Source organism: Oncorhynchus masou, chromosome 27, assembly GCF_036934945.1.
Source record: "Oncorhynchus masou masou isolate Uvic2021 chromosome 27, UVic_Omas_1.1, whole genome shotgun sequence".
Taxonomy (NCBI): Eukaryota; Metazoa; Chordata; class Actinopteri; order Salmoniformes; family Salmonidae; genus Oncorhynchus; species Oncorhynchus masou.
The window spans coordinates 22941888-22966482 of record NC_088238.1 but is presented as its reverse complement, the minus strand read 5'-3'; the positions used below and the strand labels follow the sequence as shown (position 1 = coordinate 22966482).

Below are 24595 nucleotides of genomic sequence, written 5' to 3'. Positions count from 1 at the left end.
GCTAAATCCTGATACAAGGTTCAGTGTTTAACAAGATCTACGGGACTCAGGGCTCCTTGATCTCTGTTAGACCTGGGGAGATAAGGCAGAGATTACATGATCAATGAGGCCTTTACTATAATACAGACCCAGGGCAGACCACACTCCACATTTCCTGACAATGCAATCGCTGACACTGCTTATGCATAGAGAAAGGGTGGATGAGTGGCATGGACATCTTTGTTTTGTGGTTTTGCTCCAGTTCTGTCTCAGACCCTGAATGTACTGCATGTACAAAGGAGTTTGAAAGTGACTCACTCACACTGAACTCAAGTGGGTGAAGTTCAAGATCCTTCCCTTCATGTGGAAGTTCTTCAGGCCATTGTCATTGGTGCAATAGCAAAACATAAAAACAAACAGCTCTTTTTAACGAGGCCCAATCTGTTTAGCCTACAAATGTTGTTGTGCAACGTTTCTATTCATATTTACATAGTGTGCTGTGCTGAAAACAATTGCTGTTCCATTGCAGTTAGTCCTGTAGACCCAATGACAGTAGACAGACTGGAAACAGTGTGTTTAATGAGGCCTGTAGAAGTGCACCGTCTATATTGGAGATGTCTGTTTCCTATTTGAGCCACAACAATGGAATGAAGAAGCGCATGAAGTGACAATTCAAAACAATTGAATGGATTCACAGTAGTCAAAACTAATGAACAACAACATTTCATCATCCTGCATACAATCTTTTTTTATTGAGGGGGAATCCAAACTAACTGGCCAATAAAACGGACGTTTTACATACACCTGAGACAAAGACATTTAAACTCAGTCTTTCAAAATCCCTAACATTTAATCCGAGTAGAAATTCCCTGTCTTAGGCCAGTTAGGATCACTTTATTTTAAGAATGTGAAATGTCAGAATAATAGTAGAGAGAATTATTTATTTCAGCTTTTATTTCTTTCATCACATTCCCAGTGTGTCAGATGTTTACATTTACATTTAAGTCATTTACAGACGCTCTTATCCAGAGCGACTTACAAATTTACATACACTCAATTAGTATTTGGTAGCATTGCCTTTAAATTGTTTAACTTGGGTCAAATGTTTTGGGTAGCCTCCCACAAGCTTCCCACAATAAGTCGGGTGAATTTTGGCCCAATCCTACTGACAGAGCTGGTGTAACTGAGTCAGGTTTGTTGGCCTCCTGTTTCACACACACTTTTTCAGTTCTGCCTACACATTTTCTATAGGATTGAGGTCAGGGCTTTGTGATGGCCAATCCAATACCTTGACTTTGTTGTCCTTAAGCCATTTTGCAACAACTTTGGATGTGTGCTTGGGGTCATTGTCCATTTGGAAGACCCATTTGCGACCAAGCTTTAACTTCCTGACTGATGTCTTGAGATGTTGTTTCAATATAACCACATAATTTTCCTCCCTCATGATGCCATCTATTTTGTGAAGTGCACCAGTCCCTCCTGCAGCAAAGCACCCCCACAACGTGATGCTGCCACCCCCGTGCTTCACGGTTGTGATGTTGTTCTTTGGCTTGCAAGCCACCCCCTTTTTCCTCCAAACATAACGATGGTCATTATGGCCAAACAATTCTATTTTTGTTTCATCAGACCAGAGGACATTTCTCCAAAAAGTTGATACAGGACTTGTTTAACTGTGGATATAGATACTTTTGTACAGCATCTTCACAAGATGCTGTACAAAAGCATCTTCACAAGGTCCTTTGCTGTTGTTCTGGGATTGATTTGCACTTTTTGCACCAAAGTTCGTTCGTCTCTAGGAGACAGAACGCGTCTCCTTCCTGAGCGGTATGGCGGCTGCGTGGTCTCATGGTGTTTATCATTGCGCACTATTGTTTGTACAGATGCACGTGGTACCTTCAGGCATTTAGAAATTGCTCCCAAGGATGAACCAGTCTTGTGGAGGTGTACAATTCTTTTTCTGAGGTCTTGGCTGATTTCTTTTGATTTTCCAATGATGTCAAGCAAAGAGGCACTGAGTTTGAAGAAAGGCCTTGAAATACATCCACAGGTACACCACAAATTGACTCAAATTATGTCAATTAGCCTATCAGAAGCTTCTAAAGCCATGACATCATTTTCTAGAAGTCAACTTAGTGTATGTAAACTTCTGACCCACTGGAATTGTGATACAGTGAAGGATAAGTGAAATAGTCTGTCTGTAAACAATTGTTGGAAAATACTAGTGTTATGCACAAGGTAGATATCCTAACTGACTTACCAAAACTATAGTTTGTTAACAAGACATTTGTGGAGATGTTGACAAACGAGTTTTAAGAGTTTTAATGACACCAACCAAGTGTATGTAAACTTCTGACTTCAACTGTAAGTATGGAAGAGCGATAGCATAGTAGGTGCTATCTAGAATCCATAGATTAACCCTTTTTGGTTCCAGGTAGAACCTTTTTGGGTTCCATGTAGAACCCTTTCCACAGAGGGTTCTATGTGGAACCCAAAAGGATTTCTACCTGGAACTAGAAAGGGTTCTCCTATGAGGACAGCCCAAAGAACATTTTTGGAACCCTTTTTTCTAAGAGTGTATGCTAGAGGACAAATTCCTTTTTTATCAAGCCATTCAGCCGGACATTTGAAGTTCTGACACGTCTTCACCTGTTCAAGCAGCCTTTAGTTTATGGCCACATCAAAGATAAGTATTGTCATTTATAAGGGATGTGAGGGGTATAAACAGGGGAGAAGTAGAACATGGTGGGCCAAAAAATGTAGAATAATTGTCAGCCAACAAACTTACTGTACTACCCCCTCAAAGCTGTAATTTCAAAATCCCTTTTAAGAGGATATTGCTTTTCGCTTTCTACAATTTTTTAATATGCAGATTTTTACTGAGCCAAGTGAAACGCATCTAATACCCAGCTGCATTTTGCTGTTGCTACCCTGAAGGTGGTGCGGAGACAAGTTATTAGAGTTTAATAGCATCTGTATGGACAAAACTTCTCAGAGAGACCAGCCCTGGAGGAGAAAAGCTCAACGCCAGGCTTCTGAGCATGTTAATAATTACAAAGCCGAGACACAGAGGTGGGTTGGAGGACATTTTGACTGTTTTATGAACGCAATAAGGAACGGGAGCAGCATTCAAAGGAATGCTATTTACCGCCCCTCTTCTCCCCTCTGCCACTTTCCTAAAATGCTCACATATCCCAAGATGCATCTGTGGTCAGCATGCAATGAGTTGATAAAACAAAGCTAATACAACAGAGGATGCTGTTTCATTTCACTATGTCTAGTATCTGTAATGACTGTCTGAGTTGTACAATGGTTTTTGGCTAACATGGTTTGGACAGTCTCGTCAGAGCGATAAGACTTGTTTCGGTGGGCACTGTGGTGGTGAGTCATATTGTGACCCTCATTCATCAGAGCCATAACCACAGAGAAAAACCCCTTTCACTGCTTTATTAAGGTTAACAATAAAAAGAGGATCAGGAAATTGGCTCATGTCGCTATATTACATTTAGGGTGAAAAGACATGACAGCTAGACTGAATAGCTTCTTAATACCGTATCTATTTGGACAAAGCAGCCTCGTCTGAGTACAGAAGATCCACGTTGCGGGTTATTGAAGAGCTGCTTTATGTTGTTATATTGCATTTGACTATAATAGCGCGTTCAGTTACTTATCTCCCGTCCCTCTGTTGAAACCCCTCAAATAGGGCCAGCATGACAGCTTCGAAATGAGAGAAACTACTTCCAAGAGATTGGCCTCTGAGCTATTGCACAGCAGCAACAACAGCAAGTGCCTCTGGTGCCCTTGGAAGATGCATGAGTCATAAAGGACAGGACAGACAGTAATGTACAAGACACAGCGCCACCACCAAGACGTACACGCAATTACAATCAATGTCTTACTGCTGCATCCATGTCAGAAAACATCCTTCGTTGAGTTTGTGTGGCCATACTAACCTGATTAGCCTAGTAGAAACAAATGACATCAGTACATGTGGGTATGGACGGTCTTTTTTAGTGTACAGATCACAACATCCCATACCCCTAACATTGATTATAAACAGTGTATTTAATGTCTGGCTCTTGACCTCCCTCCGCCCTGATGTGACTCGGTAGGAGGAGATTTGGTTGGATGAATCACACACTAGCCAATGACATTCTTCAATTGTTTTACTACCAAGGTCATTGTTGATCCTTGTTGAGCATTTACTAAGGATGGATGAAATGTGATATCCTGCTGTTAATGAATCTACAAATACACTCAGTGTGGCCATAATGTGTAGTAAACAGTGAAATCTGGTATGTGGATGCTAGTGTCCCTCCCTTCCGAAGAGCAAGGCTGTAGTAAACATTATAGCTGCTAGACCAATGGTAGCCCCAGCCCAACTTGTACTAGAAAGGAACCCCCCTTCTGGTCACGGCTCGACTAGACCCTGATTGAGGAGGGATGCCGAGTGATAAGAAAAGATATACCTTTCCCACACATGTCCCCCCCCCCTCCATTTTTTTGGAATGAATAGCCAGTGTCGAGCTCCGGTGATTCTCCATTACTGCCCGGTGGAAGGTGTGTGTGGCTTTCATGGCCGCCTGACCAGTTTAGCCTCTGATACAAACATCCTTGTTTGTCACCATGGCAACCAAGTCTCCCGCCTGCCGTGGGTTGTCATGCCGCCTCTTCCTCCCTCACCCCTCCCTCTTCCTCCAGTGTGAGCGCTGTAGATGAACACAAGCAGTTCCCTGTTACAAGCCACAACGTGCTCCATCTAGTTATCTCCCTAAACAAGAAAATGAGCCTCTCCACCCTCTTCCAATCCATTGTCTTTCAGGGTGCTGCGTTTACATTACACCCCCAGTCATGGCTCTTCAATTTTTCTTTCTTGCGGCTGAAAGATGAAATTGCCCGCGAGCTAAGCGCATGTCAATTGCTATAATAATAACATAGCAAAATAAGCCCATAGCTCTGCCTCTGCTGCTCTCAGAATGAAAATGTAAAAAAGTGAAAAATAGCGACAACTAGCTTAGTTTCATATTTTGTTTGATTGGTCTCCCCTCCCTCCATCAATGGAACAGTCTGATGGATTTGGGGATCCCCTGAAGGACAATACAAATGAGTAGGCATGCTTACGGAACGGCACATCTCACTGGGCACACACCGGTTGAATCAACGTTGTTTTCACATCATTTCAATGAAATGATGTGGAACCAACGTGGAATAGACGTTGAATTGACGTCTGTGTCCAGTTGGATGTATCTTCACGAGAGAGAGAGAGCCAGGCTTCTCCAGAGCCAGACAGAGGAGGCCTCCCCAAAACATGTCCACCCAGTCAGACAGAAAACAACACTTATTACCACAGCGCCAAGAGGGCAACTCGCCCCATTGGGGATAATAGCCATGCATCTGGTTAAATTGGCTAAACTGTAGTACTTGCTCTGTGTCTAGTCTGAAGTCTGGAGTGTAGTAACAGATAATATTCCTCTCTATTAAACCTTGGGACTTTTGTATTGCACAGCTTGAAGCATAAGATGTAACATTTTCTATTGAATAAATGTAGAGAATGTAGAACATTTGCATATTTGGCCATTTTTATCACATTTGGCAGCATTAATAGAGGCCATTTTCTCCTCTCTTCAGTGGGTGGTGGCTGGAGAGTCCATATTGTTGCTGGTGGGGAAATCTCCGAGCATACATTTGCCATTCCTTATCTCCTAAATTAACTCATTACCTTGACATCCTGCCTTCCAACCCCTGCACAGATTGGCCTTGAATTTCTAATGAAACATGGCTGTCCCCTCCCATATGTACGGTGATAGATATCTCGCCACTGCTCTCGCCATTGATTTTTACTTCACTCTACAGTCAGATGAATACTCTTGAGGAGAAAGAAAATGAAGGAAGATAAGATCTGGGGCAAAAATATAACTCCCTCCTACAGTATATAGACTTCCTGTGGCCATGTCCCCTCTGAACTGAAGGTATATCAAACCCCGAGCAAGGCTCTGCTAGCCGTCGCTCTGCCTCCTACAACACCACCAAAGCAATCTTAACAAATAGCTGTTTGCTCAGCGCACAGAGGACCCCACTCGGGGGGGTTTGTCGTCATTGTTCCACCACTACAAAAGTGAGGCAGCCGTCGATAACAAACAGTTGTGGGCGTAAATTGGGTGTGCAATTTCCCCCTGGCTTGCGGTTTGATGGATTGTAATGGGCAGTGAGATGAGAATGGGAGTGTGTGTCCAGGCCAGGAGGTGGGAAGGCTTTTAGATAGATCTCAGCTGGGTCTCGTCTGACCTTGTCCACCTGCTATGTCTCCCCAGCATGGGGCCAACACCTAGCAACACCTAACACAACCAACAGCAAATGACTGCTACAAGATGGACTATATGGACGGGCAACAACTGTCTTCTGGGGCGTGGAGCATGCGTAACACCCATTTCCTTCCCCTGTTGATAAGCTATACTCTTCCCATTTGCTACTGGGAACCAAGAACCTTAGGTGCCAAACCAATCTATTCACGTCAATTACTTTTTGTCCTGGCGGTCTATTTTAATTGCGTACTATATGCAAATTGGTGCAGGATGACATAGATCTCACCTGAGACATGGTGGATGATAGCAGAGGTATGATAACGACAGATTTCCTCATGTTTTTATCTCAGGAACATACTCAGTCACTAAGAAACATTGATTATGCATGCGTTGCGCATTGTACAACAAACTTTGAGGCTGCTGGCATTAATGACAATTATGCTAATGTGGGAAACAATCAAGGTATTTCTCCCCAGTCCAGATGCATGTGGAACATGCGGCATTGTTTCAGATGTTGCTCAGTAAATGATTTATCAGCTTCCTTCCATGGAGTGTAAAATGGGTTAAACTAATCAACCTTGCACACACCACTGCAGCAGTGCTTTCAAGAGGTGTATGCTAAAACTAGCTAATACTATGCTATTACAGTAATACATTGAATTATTCAATGGGCTTTGTTAACTCCAACAAGTGAATCTTAGATCATTTTTTCAGCTTCTGTCAGCTTTCCTTTATATGGTCTTTCTGTGCTCTTTGTAAGATAAAAAAATATTCACCTGTTAATATTATCTTTGAGGAAATCAGATTCATACAGTACAACACTATTTTATGACAAGATATTTGAGTTGAACCCTTTCATAATTAATTTAGCGTTCAATGCAAAAAGAGCATTCCGAGCATTTGATGTTATTGGAAAGAGCATTTATTCCAGTCTCTTGCTGACTAATTCCGTTTGACTCATGTCTACTGGCTTCTTGTCTTGTCTGACACCTGTGACAGCACAGAACATTCTGATGAGTTAGCGTGCCCCACCCTAGAGCAGCACAGAACACACTGATTGGTAAGCGTGCCCCACCCAAGGACAGCACAGAACACACTGATTGGTTAGTGTGCCCCACCCTAGAGCAGCACAGAACACACTGATTGGTTAGTGTGCCCCACCCTAGAGCAGCACAGAACACACTGATTGGTAAGCCTGCCCCACCCAAGGACAGCACAGAACACACTGATTGGTTAGTGTGCCCCACCCTAGAGCAGCACAGCACACTCTGATTGGTTAGTGTGCCCCAACCTAGAGCAGCACAGCACACTCTGATTGGTTAGTGTGCCCCACCGTAGGGCAGCACAGCACACTCTGATTGGTTAGTGTGCCAAACCCTAGATCAGCATAGCACACTCTGATTGGTTAGTGTGCCCCACCCTAGGGCAGCACAGCACACTCTGATTGGTTAGTGTGCCCCACCCTAGGGCAGCACAGCACACTCTGATTGGTTAGTGTGCCCCACCCTAGACCAGCACAGCACACTCTGATTGGTTAGTGTGCCCCACCCTAGAGCAGCACAGCACACTCTGATTGGTTAGTGTGCCCCACCCTAGAGCAGCACAGCACACTCTGATTGGTTAGTGTGCCCCACTCTAGAGCAGCACAGCACACTCTGATTGGTTAGTGTGCCCCACCCTAGGGCAGCACAGCACACTGATTGGTTAGTGTGCCCCACCCTAGAGCAGCACAGCACACTTTGATTGGTTAGTGTGCCCCACCCTAGGGCAGCACAGCACACTGATTGGTTAGTGTGCCCCACCCTAGAGCAGCACCACACTCTGATTGGTTAGTGTGCCCCACCCTAGAGCAGCACAGCACACTGATTGGTTAGTGTGCCCCACCCTAGGGCAGCACAGCACACACTGATTGGTTAGTGTGCCCCACCCTAGGGCAGCACAGCACCCTCTGATTGGTTAGTGTGCCCCACCCTAGAGCAGCACAGCACACTCTGATTGGTTAGTGTGCCCCACCCTAGAGCAGCACAGAACACACTGATTGGTAAGCGTGCCCCACCCAAGGACAGCACAGAACACACTGATTGGTTAGTGTGCCCCACCCTAGAGCAGCACAGCACACTCTGGTTAGTGTGCCCCACCCTAGAGCAGCACAGCACACTCTGATTGGTTAGTGTGCCCCACCCTAGGGCAGCACAGCACACTCTGATTGGTTAGTGTGCCCCACCCTAGGTCAGCACAGCACACTGATTGGTTAGTGTGCCCCACCCTAGAGCAGCACCGCACTCTGATTGGTTAGTGTGCCCCACCCTAGAGCAGCACAGCACACTGATTGGTTAGTGTGCCCCACCCTAGGGCAGCACAGCACACACTGATTGGTTAGTGTGCCCCACCCTAGGGCAGCACAGCACCCTCTGATTGGTTAGTTTGCCCCACCCTAGAGCAGCACAGCACACTCTGATTGGTTAGTGTGCCCCACCCTAGGGCAGCACAGCACACTGATTGGTTAGTGTGCCCCACCCTAGAGCAGCACAGCACACTCTGATTGGTTAGTGTGCCCCACCCTAGGGCAGCACAGCACTCTGATTGGTTAGTGTGCCCCACCCTAGGGCAGCACAGCACACTGATTGGTTAGTGTGCCCCACCCTAGAGCAGCACAGCACTCTGATTGGTTAGTGTGCCCCACCCTAGAGCAGCACAGCACACTCTGATTGGTTAGTGTGCCCCACCCTAGGGCAGCACAGCACTCTGATTGGTTAGTGTGCCCCACCCTAGGGCAGCACGGCACACTGGTTAGTGTGCCCCAACCTAGGGCAGCACAGCACACTGATTGGTTAGTGTGCCCCACCCTAGAGCAGCACAGCATTCTGATTGGTTAGTGTGCCCCACCCTAGAGCAGCACAGCACACTGATTGGTTAGTGTGCCCCACCCTAGAGCAGCACAGCACACTCTGATTGGTTAGTGTGCCCCACCCTAGAGCAGCACAGAACACACTGATTGGTAAGCGTGCCCCACCCAAGGACAGCACAGAACACACTGATTGGTTAGTGTGCCCCACCCTAGAGCAGCACAGCACACTCTGGTTAGTGTGCCCCACCCTAGAGCAGCACAGCACACTTGGTTAGTGTGCCCCACCCTAGGCAGCACAGCACACTCTGATTGGTTAGTGTGCCCCACCCTAGGCAGCACAGCACACTGATTGGTTAGTGTGCCCCACCCTAGAGCAGCACAGCACTCTGATTGGTTAGTGTGCCCCACCCTAGAGCAGCACAGCACACTGATTGGTTAGTGTGCCCCACCCTAGGGCAGCACAGCACACACTGATTGGTTAGTGTGCCCCACCCTAGGGCAGCACAGCACCCTCTGATTGGTTAGTTTGCCCCACCCTAGAGCAGCACAGCACACTCTGATTGGTTAGTGTGCCCCACCCTAGGGCAGCACAGCACACTGATTGGTTAGTGTGCCCCACCCTAGAGCAGCACAGCACACTCTGATTGGTTAGTGTGCCCCACCCTAGGGCAGCACAGCACTCTGATTGGTTAGTGTGCCCCACCCTAGGGCAGCACAGCACACTGATTGGTTAGTGTGCCCCACCCTAGAGCAGCACAGCACTCTGATTGGTTAGTGTGCCCCACCCTAGAGCAGCACAGCACACTCTGATTGGTTAGTGTGCCCCACCCTAGGGCAGCACAGCACTCTGATTGGTTAGTGTGTAGGGCAGCACGGCACCTGGTTACCCTAGGGCAGCACAGCACACTGATTGGTTAGTGTGCCCCACCCTAGAGCAGCACAGCATTCTGATTGGTTAGTGTGCCCCACCCTAGAGCAGCACAGCACACTGATTGGTTAGTGTGCCCCACCCTAGAGCAGCACAGCACTCTGATTGGTTAGTGTGCCCCACCCTAGAGCAGCACAGCACACTCTGATTGGTTAGTGTGTGCAGCCAGCACACTCTGATTGGTTAGTGTGCCCCACTATAGAGCAGCACAGCACACTCTGATTGGTTAGTGTGCCCCACCCTAGAGCAGCACAGCACACTCTGATTGGTTAGTGTGCCCCACCATAGAGCAGCACAGCACTCTGATTGGTTAGTGTGCCCCACCCTGATGATTGGTTAGTGTGCCCCACCCTAGAGCAGCACAGCACTCTGATTGGTTAGTGTGCCCCACCCTAGAGCAGCACAGCACTCTGATTGGTTAGTGTGCCCCACCCTAGGGCAGCACAGCACACTGATTGGTTAGTGTGCCCCACCCTAGGGCAGCACAGCACTCTGATTGGTTAGTGTGCCCCACCCTAGGGCAGCACAGCACACTGATTGGTTAGTGTGCCCCACCCTAGGGCAGCACAGCACTCTGATTGGTTAGTGTGCCCCACCCTAGGGCAGCACAGCACTCTGATTGGTTAGTGTGCCCCACCCTAGGGCAGCACAGCACTCTGATTGGTTAGTGTGCCCCACCCTAGGGCAGCACAGCACTCTGATTGGTTAGTGTGCCCCACCCTAGGGCAGCACAGCACACTGATTGGTTAGTGTGCCCCACCCTAGGGCAGCACAGCACACTGATTGGTTAGTGTGCCCCACCCTAGGGCAGCACAGCACACTGATTGGTTAGTGTGCCCCCCACAGCAGCACAGCACTCTGATTGGTTAGTGTGCCCCACCCTAGGGCAGCACAGCACTCTGATTGGTTAGTGTGCCCCACCCTAGGGCAGCACAGCACACTCTGATTGGTTAGTGTGCCCCACCCTAGGGCAGCACAGCACTCTGATTGGTTAGTGTGCCCCACCCTAGTGCAGCACAGCACTCTGATTGGTTAGTGTGCCCCAACCTAGGGCAGCACAGCACTCTGATTGGTTAGTGTGCCCCACCCTAGGGCAGCACAGCACACTGATTGGTTAGTGTGCCCCACCCTAGGGCAGCACAGCACACTGATTGGTTAGTGTGCCCCACCCTAGGGCAGCACAGAAGCCGAAGGAGCCGATGGAGAAGGATTGGACCTGTTCACCTCCAAGCCATTCAGCTTAGCCCACTGTTGGCTATGCTGTGGTCTGTTCACCTTAATTTAAGGATCATAAATCGATCCATAGAAATAGTCTTGCCTTGAGAGAAAACAGACTGCTCTGGTGATCAATAAATATGTCGAAATGGTCTTCTCATGTTCCTCATCAGCATCAGTGTTGTTGCATCATTGTCATTCATGATTTCCTTACATTCTGTCAATATAAAAAAAATGTTTTATTGAATAGGCATTTTGTGTTACCCCTTTACACACATGGGAATTGGCCTGTGTGGATAGGGCTACATTGAAGAAGTATAAAAAGCATATGCATAACCATGGTAGCAATTGAAAGGTAACAGTTTGGAGAGAATGGGGAGGTTATTAGACAAAAGGGGACCAAAGGTCAATCAAAACATTACGCTGTTTTATGTGCATTTTACATTTACTGTACTTTTCACAGCATTTGTTGATAATGAAATCTGAAAATACTCTGGGTACATTCAGTAACACGATAAAAATGTGTTGTAGGTGCAACATAATGTAAGACAAAAGAATGACAAAGGTTTGAGTGTCTCCAAGTGGCCACAAACCTCTCCAAAGTGTGCACAGTTACTAAGTCATTTCAATGCTCTTTATGACCCAAAGAAGAGTCTTGAACTATAAGGTGCTTTTATTTAGCTCTCGTAGTTGTGCCATTTAGGAACTACAACAAGCACACTTGTAGTTGTTTTGTTTGGAACACAGCCCTGCATCCCCATCATCACACAAGAAACGGTCCATTATAAATCGCAATCTGGGTCAGGTGGGCATGATTTGAAGGCTTGTTTTATTGCCAACATGACTAGCTAAGTTATCAAATATGATCTTACAGTGTTAGGTTTTCACAAGGTAATGCGGAGAAACAGAGCGTCATTTTTGTGCGCATAGAAAGGAGTCATGTGCGCTTTCAAGTGCGTGCTGCAAATTCACTTCACAATTAACAAACATATGCTCATTCTGTTCAGAACAGCCCAGGGTATGACGACATGTCATCTTGTAACTGTACATCAAACATAGTGAACATAAATGATGAAACTGTATTTGACATGAGTTGTATGATTTGGAGATGTGATGTGCACATTTGGACTCACGGGTGTTTGGCTTGCTTGTATGACATTAAAGCAGTACTTATTGTAATGCAGTATTTATTATAATCCTCAACTTCTCATCTTTCAAAATATATACATTGAGTCCTCTTAATGTACAGCATTTCCCTCACTCGGACAACAATTTTTTTTGCAAAAGTTGCCTGATTTGCGGGAGGTGTGGTTCACCTTCAGAACATCTGTCAGTCAAAACCACTTCAGAGCTCTGAATCGCAGAGCCAGAACTCTGACATTATGTTCCAATTTAGGCACTTATTAGTTCCCAAATATTCCATTTTCAACCTGTATACAGGTACGAGTGTAAAGGGCTACCGCACTAGAATAGATGTACAAGTAGTATTTACCCACGTTGTACTCACAAAAGAACAGCAGACAAATAAAAAACACCAGATATTCTTGAAAATGAAAGAGCAGGAACTTGTCCGCCTGCCAGCAGTAGCCACTAAACACCATGGGTCCTAGCTATATAGAGGGTTTTTAAAACTGTTTCTATTTAGTGGCCGGCAGGAGGCAAGGACTGCCTCAATGTCAGAGTTTTCACCAACCGTGCTTAGTCCCTCCGGCCCTCAGGGGCCCCACTCACATATTCCAAGAATCTTCCATCAATAACCTGGCAACCCAACCTCCCCGTGCGGCCGCCCAACCCTGCTAAGAACCCCCAGAGGGCAGTGGGGTACAACCAAGCACAGACAGTCACGACCCTCCAGACGGTGACTAAACACGGCTGTGTTTGTGCAGCATTCACAGACCTGTACAGCATGCGGATAAAACAAGGAAGGTCCGTGGATCTGCACCAGTCACTCCAGCTTTGTGAATTCAGAAAGGCATCCAGGCCATTAACATACATGGGTTCATTGCTAGAAGGTGTATGTGAATGACTGTAATGGATTAGAGGCTCTTAAAGACGTGAGGTTCATTTGCACATTAGTATTCCCACCCATATAGGCTGGAGTCGTTCGCTCTTTCGGATAACAGAGTGGTTAATTTGCCTTTTCAGATGATGGAGAAATGGCTGCAGTGAGGTTCACTGCCTCTAGATACTGCTGCAACGGCCCCTTTTGATGAATCAGTGGCCACCAACAGACTGACTCTCGTGACATCTGCATCTGTTCATATATGAATAATCAATTATGCCATTATTGGAACATGGATAAAGGAGATTGGAACTGAGCTCAAATGTTGTGGGAGGCAGGAGTTATTTTGGGAAAAAGATGGAAGAGTGGAGTGTGTATGCTACATTTGAGTGGCGCTGAATGGCGTTTCTGTGAGCTACAATGAAGCCGTACTAAACCCTGAATTAGCACCCCATTTCACCAGCCGTCTGCAACTCACGCGGGGCACCAAGACCTTACACCTGTGTGGCGATGCCTCTGCCAAGCTTCTACACCCTCATGAAAAAATACTACAGAATTACTACTCATCACTACTTCACAAGAGCTACACAAAACCTGCTAGTTTTGCTACTTGATGACTCTTGTGATGTCTAGTACACCAGTCATCATTTTTGTAGTAATGAGTGATACATTGGTATGTTTCACTACTGGTGAACACTATATATTTACAATTCAAATCACTAGATTTGACACCAGTGGCTTGCGAAATTATTCACCCCCTTGGCATTTTTCCTATTTTGTTGCCTGCAACCTGGAATTAAATAGATTTTTTAGGGGTTTGCAATCATTTGATTTACACAACATGCCTAACACACATTTTTTGTGTATGTAACAAACAGGAAATAAGACCAAAAAACCCCAGAAAACTCGAGTGTGCATAACTATTCACCCCCCCCCCCCAAAATCAATACTTTGCAGAGCCACCTTATGCAGCAATTACAGCTGCAAGTTTCTTGGGGTATGTCTCTAAAAGCTTGGCACATCAAGCCACTTGGATATTTGCCCATTCTTCAAGGCAAAACTGCTCCAGTTCCTTCAAATTGGATGGGTTCCGCTGGTGTACAGAAATCTTTAAGCCATACCACAGATTCTCAATTGGACTGAGGTCTGGGCTTTGACTAGGCCATTCTAAGACATTTAAATGTTTGTCCCTTAAACCACTCAAGTGTTGCTTTAGCAGTATGCCTAGGGTCATTGTCCTGCTGGAAAGTGAATCTCTGAATTTCCCTGTATTTAGCGCCATCCATCATTCCTTCAATTCTGACCAGTTTCCCAGTCCCTGCCGATGAAAAACATCCCCACCACATGAAGCTACCACCACCATGCTTCACTGTGGTGATGGTATTCTCGGGGTGATGAGAGGTGTTGAGTTTGTGCCAGACATAACGTTTTCCTTGATGGCCAAAAAGCACAATTTAGTCTCATCTGACCAGAGTATCTTCTTCCATATGTTTGGGGAGTCTCCCACATTCCTCTTGGCAAACACCAAATGTGTTTGCTTCTTTTTTTCTTTAAGCAATGGCTTTTTTTCTGGACAGTCTTCCGTAAAGCCCACCTCTGTGGAGTGTACGGTTTAAAGCGGTCCTATGGACAGATACTCCAATCTCCGCTGTGGAGCTTTGCAGCTCCTTCAGGGTTATCTTTGTTCTCTTTATTGTCTCTCTGATTAATTCCCTCCTTGCCTGGTCTGTGAGTATTGGTTGGCAGCTCTACCTTGGCAGGTTTGTTGTGGTGCCATATTCTTTCCATTTTTGAATAATGGATTTAATAGTGCTCTGTGGGATGTTCAAAGTTTCTGATATTTTTTTAACCCAACCCTGATCATTTTTGGAGAGCTCCTTGGTCTTCATGGTGCCGCTTGCTTGGTGGTGCCCCTTGCTTAGTGGTGTTGCAGACTCTGGGGCCTTTCAGAACAGGTGTATATATACTGAGATCATGTGACAGATTATGTGACACTACGATTGAACACAGGTGGACTTTATTTAACTAATTATGTGACTTCTGAAGGTAACTGGTTGCACCAGATCTTATTTAGGGGCTTCATAGCAAGGGGGGTGAATACATATGCACACACCACTTTTACATTTTCTATTTTTTTAAATTTTTGGGACTATTTTTTTGTATGTCCATTACATGAAATCCAAATAAAATAAATTTAAATTACAGGTTGTAATGCAACAAAATAGGAAAAACGCCAAGGGGGATGAATAATTTTGCAAGGCACTTGACTACTGTGTAACTACTTAGATCTACATCTTAAAACCTACACGTTCCCTACGGAATTACTACGTAATGCCAACACATTACTGCTATATGTCTACTTAATCCCTGTTGAATTACTACTGCCATTTGTGTGTGTAGTGTTGTCACTACTGATCATGACTGAATAGCTCCTGATTCCTTTTATTTTCCTACAAACCCTTCTGAATTGTTATTTAAACAGACACATTTGCTACTGTTTACCTACTCAGAATCACTATTGGCATCTTCTTGTTTCACCATTGTGTCACTACTAGACTAGTACACATGTTAGTTCCTCAAGTTTCTAGCTGTAGTTACATCATCAAACAATAAATAATAAGCTTGTACAAACGGAACTGCATTTTCTAAACATGTTAAATGAATTCTTTATCAAATTAGATATCTACACATTTTTTATGACTTTGAAGCTGAGTCTTCATTCAGCATTGACTTAGCTATCTTCAGATCCTCATTTTTGTTGCAACCATATTTCTCCACCATGAAACCTTTTAGAAAATAAAGACAAGCACAAGAGACAACCAATTACAAGCCATTATCAATCATCTGCTAACAGAGGTCCAATAAGAAAACACAGAAAAACATTTGATAAGCAATGTCAGTCTTACCAACAATGGCCTCCAGTCTTCTTATGTCGAGGGCCTCCTTGGTGGCAGGTCAAAAGAGGTAAGTGGAATGTGTATGTTTATCAATATGAACATACTGCATATTTCCATTCAATCACACATACAGTACTTATTAGCTAGCATGACGAAAACAGAGGCTACATAGCTACATTTCTCTCTCATCGTCACTCAATGCATAGGTTTACCTCCACTGTATTCACATCCTACCATACCCTTGTCTGTACATTATGCCTTGAATCTATTCTTCCTTGCCTAGAAACCTGCTCATTTTACTCTATGTTCCGAACATACTAGACGACCAGTTCTTATAGCCTTTAGCCGTAACCTTATCCTACTCCTCCTCTGTTCCTCTGGCGATGGAGAGGTTAATCCAGGTCCTGAAGTGCCAAGCTCCACTCCCATTTCCCAGGCGCTCTCATTTTTTGACGTCTGTAACTGTAAAAGCCTTGGTTTCATGCATGTTAACACCTCCTCCCTAAGTTTGTTTTATTCACTGCTTTATCACACTCGGCCGTCCCGGATGTCCTAGCCGTGTCTGAATCCTGGCTTAGGAAGACCACCAAAAACCCTGAAATTTACATCCCTTACTATAACATTTTCCGACAAGATAGAACTGCCAAAGGTGGCAGAGTTGCAATCTACTGCAGAGATAGCCTGCAGAGTTCTGTCTTAGTATCCAGGTCTGTGCCCAAACAATTTGAGCTTCTACTTTTAAAAATCCACCTTTCCAGGAACAAGTCTCCAACCGTTGCCGCTTGCTATAGACCACCTTCTGCCCCCAGCTGTGCTCTGCACACCATATGTGAATTGATTGCTCCCCATCTATCTTCAGAGCTTGTGCTGTCGGGTGACCTAAACGGGGACATGCTTAACACCCCGGCCATCCTACAATCTAAGCTTGATGCCCTCAATCTGACACAAATTATCAAGGAACCTACCAGGTACAACCCAAATCCGTAAACACGGGCACCCTTATAGATATCATCTTGACCAACCTGCCCTCCAAATACACCTCCGCTGTCTTCAACCAGGATCTCAGCGATCACTGCCTCATTGCCTGCATCCATAATGGGTCTGCGGTCAAACGACCACCCTCATCACTGTCAAACGCTCCCTTAAACACCGGGGTGGCATGGGAGCCTAGTGGTTAGAGCGTTGGGCTAGTAACTGGAGGGTTGCAAGTTCAAATCCCCAAGCTGACAAAGTATAAATCTGTCGTTCTGCCCCTGAACAGGCAGTTAACCCACTGTTCCTAGGCCGTCATTGAAAATAAGAATTTGTTCTTAACTGACTTGCCTAGTTAAATAAAGGTTAAAAAAACATTTATTTTTAAAAATTCAGCAAGCAGGCCTTTTTAATCGACCTGGCCTGGGTATCCTGAAAGGATATTGACCTCATTCTGTCAGTAGAGGATGCCTGCTTATTCTTTAAAAGTGCTTTCCTCACCATATTAAATAAGCATGCCACATTAAAAAAAATTGAACCAGGAACAGATACAGCCCTTGGTTCACTCCAGACCTGACTGCCCTTGACCAGCACAAAAACATCCTGTGGCGTACTGCATTAGCATTGAATAGCCCCCGCGATATGCAACTTTTCAGGGAAGTTAGGAACCAATATACACAGGCAGTTAGAAAAGCAAAGGCTAGCTTTATCAAACAGAAATTTGCATCCTGTAGCACAAACTCCCAAATATTCTGGGACACTGTAAAGTCCATGGAGAATAAGAGCACCTCTTCCCAGCTGCCCACTGCACTGAGGCTATGAAACACTGTCACCATCGATAAATCCACAACAAGCTTTCCACCTGGCTATTCCTACCCTGTTCAACAGCTCTGCACCCCCCACAGCAACTTGCCCAAGCCTCCCCCATTTCTCCTTCACCCAAATCCAAATAGCTGATGTTCTGAAAGAGCTGCAAAATCTGGACCCCTACAAATCAGCAGGGCTAGACAATCTGGTCCCTCTCTTTCTAAAATGATCAGCCGAAATTGTTGCAACCCCTATTACTAGCCTGTTCAACCTCTCTTTGTATCGTCTGAGATCCCCAAAGATTGGAAAGCTGCCGTGGTCATCCCCTCTTCAAAGGAGGAGACACTCTAGACCCAAACGGCCACAGACCTATATCTATCCTACCCTGCCTTTCTAAGGTCTTTGAAAGCCAAGTTAACAAACAGATCACTGACCATCTCGAATCCCATGCTCAAGGTCCTAAACGATTTCATAACCGCCATCGATAAGAGACAATACTGAGCAGCTCTATTCATCGACCTGGCCAAGGCTTTTGACTCTGTCAATCACCACATTCTTATCGGCAGACTCAACAGCCTTTGTTTCTCAAATGACTGCCTTGACTGTTTCACCAACTACTTCTCTGACAGAGTTCAGGGTGTCAAATCGGAGAGCCTGTTGTCCGGACCTCTGGCAGTCTCTATGGGGGTGCCACAGGGTTCAATTCTCGGGCCGACTCTTTTCTCTGTATACATCAATGAGGTCGCTCTTGCTGCTGGTGATTCTCTGATCCACCTCTACGCAGACGACAACTTCTGGCCTTTCTTTGGACACAGTGTTAACAAACCTCCAGATGAGTTTCAAGGCCATAGAATTCTCCTTCCGTGGCCTCCAACTGCTCTTAAATGCAATTCAAACTGCATGCTCTTCAACCGATCGCTGCCCACACCTGCCCGCCTGTCCAGCATCACTACTCTGGACGGTTCTCACTTAGAATATGTGGACAACTACAAATACCTAGGTGTCTGGTTAGACTGTAAACTCTCCTTCCAGACTCACATTATTCATCTCCAACCAAAATTTAATCTAGAATCGGCTTCCTATTTCGCAACAAAGCATCCTTCACTCATGCTGCTAAACAAACCCTCATAAAACTGACTATCCTACCGACCCTTGACTTCGGCGATGTCATGTACAAAATAGCCTCCATCACTCTACTCAGCTAATTGGATGCAGTCTATCACAGTGCCATCCGTTTTGTCACCAAAGCCCCGTATACTACCCATCACTGCGACCTGTATGCTCTCGTTGGCTGGCCCTCGCTACATATTCATCGTCAAACCCACTGGCTCATGGTCATCTATTAATCTTTGTTAGGTAAAGCCTCCCCTTATCTCAGCTCACTGGTCACCATAGCAGCACCCACCCGTAGCACACACTTCAGCAGGTATATTTCACTGGTCACTCCCAAAGCCAATTCCTCCTTTGGACACTTTTCTTTCCAGTTCTCTGCTGCCAATGACTGGAACAATCTGCAAAAATCACTGAAGCTGGAGACTCATATCTCCCTCACTAACTTTAAGCATCAGCTGTTAGAGCAGCTCACAGATCACTGCACCTGTACATAGCCCATCTGTAAATAGATTTTTAAAATGCTTTTCGGCGAAAGCATGAGAAGCATGATAGCATGCAACACCCCGAAATACATGAAGGGGATGTAAACAAAAGAATTAGCCTAGCCGGCGCTACACAAAACGCAGAAATAAAATATAAAACATTCATTACCTTTGACGAGCTTCTTTGTTGACACTCCTATATGTCCCATAAACATCACAATTGGGTCTTTTTTTTTATTAATTCGGTCCTTGTATACCCAAAATGTCCATTTATGAAGACTGTGTGATCCAGGAAAAAACACTTTTTCTAAACGCAACATTATTTTTTTAAATTAAAAAAGTTGCCTATAAACTTTGACAAAACACTTCAAACTACTTCTGTAATCCAACTTTAGGTATTAGTAAACGTTAATAAACGATCAAATTGATCACGGAGCGATCTGTATTCAATAGGAGCAAGTTTGGAAATCGTCCTCCAGTTTCCCCCTTTCATAACTTCCTCTGGGAGACTCCACAACAGGATGTGCCTATTACTCATCTGACTAAGGATTTAACTCAATACAATTCACAACACTGGCGACTTCGTGTGGAAGCTGTAGGAACTGTAAGCCAGTCGCTATCTATTATACCTTGCAATAGACAATACAGAGACTGGCGGATTGATTTTTTCTTTGTCGATTTTGTCATCAGGTTTCCTTGGGATTTTGACTCCGAAACACGTTCTGTTATAGTCACAGACATCATTTAACCAGTTTTAGAAACTCCAGAGTGTTTTCTATCCACACATACTAATCATATGCATATACTATATTCCTGTCATGAGTAGCAGGACGTTGAAATGTTGCACGATTTTTAACAGAATGTTGAAAAAAGTAGGGCTACTCTTTAAGAATTAAAACGTATAGATGGTGCCAGAATAAAGGCTATGAAAGAGGATGACAAAGGAAGGAAACTTTGATGGGACGTTCAGATTTGATCATATGTTATCCTCAAGCTAACGGTGTTGTTGAACTGTATTTGGACATGCTAAACTCAGAGCTTACAGTTGTGATATATGTAGTATTGGCAATGGAGGTTAGCAAAGTGGTTTGCTTTGTTCCCAGAATTGGACAGAAAAATCCCCTTCTCTCCTGTCATCCAATGTTGCAAAGTGGTGGCTCTTGATTGACCCCTGCCTGCGCGGGGTGTCGGAACAGTAAACACACTCAACAGCCAACTCCATCTCATGCCACAGATCACAATACACTGAGTGGCTCTCTGTTTACTATTCATCCACTTGCTATCACTTCCTTGTTTGCCTCTATTTCTCCCCCCTCTCTCTCTGTCTCTCTCCCCCCTTATCTCCATCTCTTTCGCTCTATATATCTTTTTCACACTCTCAATAGATGCAGCTCTTCACTAGACACACAGCCATAGATAACATTTACCATTCATTAAGCTTGCGGGACATTCACAAAATGAATGTGTGTGTGTGCGTGGTAGTACATTGTCGTGTCTCTGGTATCTCCATTCATTTCCTGTCCATTATAGTTGCCCCTGGATGCAAAAGTATTGTTTCCGCCCTGCGCCTGGTGTTGGTCTGCATCAGCAAACATCCTTTGACGTTGATTTGACAAATTGTTTGTGTTCCAGATGCACTGAGTCCTTTGGCCCCAGGGTACCGTTTGCAGAACAGCGATTTTACCTTTGCCTTGATCAATGACTTTACTTGGCTTCTATCAAAGGAATCAGACCAGGATGTATTTTCATAGGACATCTAACTACCGGAAATCTCCATCAGGGGGTCAGTTCAATAACTGAGCCTCGTGAATCACACTAATGCTCCTTTAAATCCCTCCAATTTACTCCACATTATTTAACCAAATTTCAGCCCAGTTTGTCAGGTAACGTTATTTGAAGTTGTGCTTGGGCTTAGGGGCTCTTTTAAAGCCAGTGAACTAGTGGTTAAAATACTGAGTCAATGCCAATGTGTCTCCAAAGTCTCATGGATTTCTCACATGTGCAGCTAAACGAGCAGAATGACAGATTTTTACCTTGTCCAATGCTCTAACCACTAGGCTACCTGCTGCCCCATTCATAACTACATTTGACTTACATTAGACAGAGAACAGTGAAATCCCATGTCACCTTGTTATCTCTCTATAAAAGGCCATAAAAAGGATTGCGTATTTATTTATTCTGTAACGTTTTACCATTAAATGTTGAGGAGGAATGATTGGTTAGGTGTGTTAGCTAGTACAGGGTTGATGGTTGAAGCTGAGTCTGTATTGGGCCTTTCATGTCAGCCAGATAACACCTCTAGTTCCAAGGTGCTCTCCAAATGTTTCCCCAGATTCCACTTGGGGCCCTGGACCCAGTCCCTGTTCTGCTCAGCTAGCCTGGACACAAGCCCTATCAGGGTCTCATGTGTTAGTTTCACACCACACCAGCACCTCTTCCTCCCTCTCTGGCTGACAGGCACGTCCTCCACAGGGCAGAACGCCTCCGCGGGGAGGTGACACCGAGGTGTGTGGACTTAATGATGGGGCTGACGTTAACAGAACAGTGCCAACCACATGACTCCTCCAGTGCATCATCTGTTCTCCCTCACACCTCAGCCCCCACACAGTCACAAACCTACAGTATATATGTGGATGTGTGACTGTGAGACACATGTGCCTTTGACATGTCTGACTAGCATCATCATTGACAGGTATTAAATACCATATTATTATGGTTGTCCATGGAAGGTTTGGCTGACAGAATACTGAACTCTGATCTTGTCTGAATTCTGCAAGTTAAGGATGTGCTGTTCTCTCTGATTATTAAGCACTGTGGGTTAAACACACACACAGAAGGGCAATTTGCTGAGTTCACCAGCTTGCAGTATAGCAGACTTCAGCAGCAGTCTAGTGAACAGCTCCTCACAGCAACAAGCTAAAAGTGAGGTCTCAGAGACCACTTTCTATTCATTGGCCTGTACCTAACATAGCACTGCTATACCATACAGTTATTCTGTTCAGAACAATAGTATGTATACACCATTTTTAAGAGTGTTTCCTTACTTGTCCTGCTATTTTCCAAATACAGTGGGGACATTTTGTTACTCATTAACTTGTGAAATGAGGTGAATGGAAAGATGCAGCCGTCCCTGTCCTGTTTGTCCCGAGGCGGCTTCCGTATGTCCCGCCATCAGTCAGGAAGTCAGTGTGTCAGATGTTTTATTCAAGACAGCCGGGTGTATTTTTTGCACCTGGCTGGTCCATCTGACCCACATCAAACAGCCCAGACACCTGTTCTACAAAGACACTGGGCTGTTTATCTGCCCCTCCCCCTCAGTCTGATCAGATCAAAGAAAAGGGAAACTTTCAAACAGGGGAACATTGGCTGAGTTCCAAAGTTTATTTCAAAGCATAATATCTCTTTGTTGGTCATTTGCGTTGATTAAATCACTCGTTTTGCCTTCCCTTTGGGACCAAAAGATGTATCTGTCTGTTTAGCCGCCGTTGTCTGTGCTTCCATTGTCCTTTCCAATGGCAGCATTCAACTCAACTGCCACAGAACTGACAGGTCCATCTAGACAAACGTCAAAAGATACATCAAGCCTCATCTCTCTGGCTATCTGTCTTTAGTGTCGGTGACACGAAGTGGAGAAGCAGTGAAAATCTTAAGACCTCTCAGTTGATAATGGCCCTCTCTCTTTCTACAGTTGAGTCCGTGGGGACGATTCCACACACTTGGTGTTTTTTTAGATCTGCACATCTTTTTTTAATGTCCACTGTTCAAAGCAAATTGCGCTTTGAGATTTCACTTGATTTAATGGGATGTGGCTGTGAATGGCTGTTTCTCCGCGCCATTCAAAGTCTAACGTTCCTTTTTAAATCAAGTGGTTGATGTGCGGAGACTGGGAGCTCATCAGGACGCCTTCTGTCCTGTTGCATCCTTTTGATCACAGTGGCAACAACAGAGAAAAGCATCTGTCTCATGGTAGTCAGATCATGTTGTGACCTAGAACCAAATGAACACTGTAGCATAAAAACACTTTATGCACATCATTATGCTGACAAATAACCTTAATGTGGTATACATACTGTGAGTAATGCCACGTCATTGGGGACTTAACCTCAGAGGAGAATCAATGCTGCACAAATGCAGTTGGCCCAATATTCCAAAGAAGCAGGATACTCTTACCCAGAATATTATGATAGAAATGTCACAATGTCCATGTGAGAGAGTGGGTGGGTAAATGTGAGAGCAATGTCAGAGTTTGAAGTACAGCATGTCCCCCCAGAGCAGGGTCCTCCTCTTCCTTTCATTTCCTCCCTGACTTTAGGGGACAGCATGGCAGCAAGGAGAGGAGAGAGAGCAGTGTGTGTATATTTACAGGCTTACAATGTCATGGGTAAAGGACTGTCACATAACTAGACATGCTCATGTCTGTTCAGTACAGTCTGCCACTGTACATCTCAAAAATACCAACAACTAGATAGGTGATAAGTTAGCTTGGCGTATGACAATTTACTCAAGCATGTGTGTGCATGTGTTCTTACATGTGCGCGTGTGTGTGTGTGTGTGTGTGTGTGTGTGCGTGTGTGTGTGTGTGTGTGTGTGTGTGTGTGTGTGTGTGTGTGTGTGCTCATGTCAAGCATATTAGTTTTGAGTGAACCTTTGAGTTAGATAAGCCTGTGGAAAGGGTACACCCTCAATGTAGATTAACACCACTTGTTCTTGCTACTGAGGATAATTTGTGAGTTTTAATAAAACCAAGCCTTTTCCTCCTTTTGAAGATAATTCAACCTCCAAATCAGAACTCCTTGAAAGAAGCAGACCAAAGAGAGGGACCGTCCAGCAAATTACTCTCTGTTCCCTATACAGAATTGTGGAAGTATACAAATATACATTTGCATAACAAGCCCATGTAACGATCGTCGTTGGTGGAATTAGACCAAGATGCAGCGTGGGGTAGGTGAATCATATTCTTTAATGATACCCAGAAAAACAAGAAAGAGAGAACCAACGAAACGTACAGCCTTGTGGGGCTCAACAGCAACAATACAAGGACAAGATCCCACAA

At 45.0% G+C, this 24595-nt stretch overlaps 1 protein-coding gene across 2 annotated transcripts in view; it reads left to right on the top strand.

Annotated features, from left to right (window-relative positions):
- LOC135515810 (synaptotagmin-1-like) overlaps positions 1-24595 on the top strand; it is a 236401-nt gene that overhangs the window by 5333 nt on the left and 206473 nt on the right. The gene's annotated exons all lie outside the window — the stretch shown is intronic.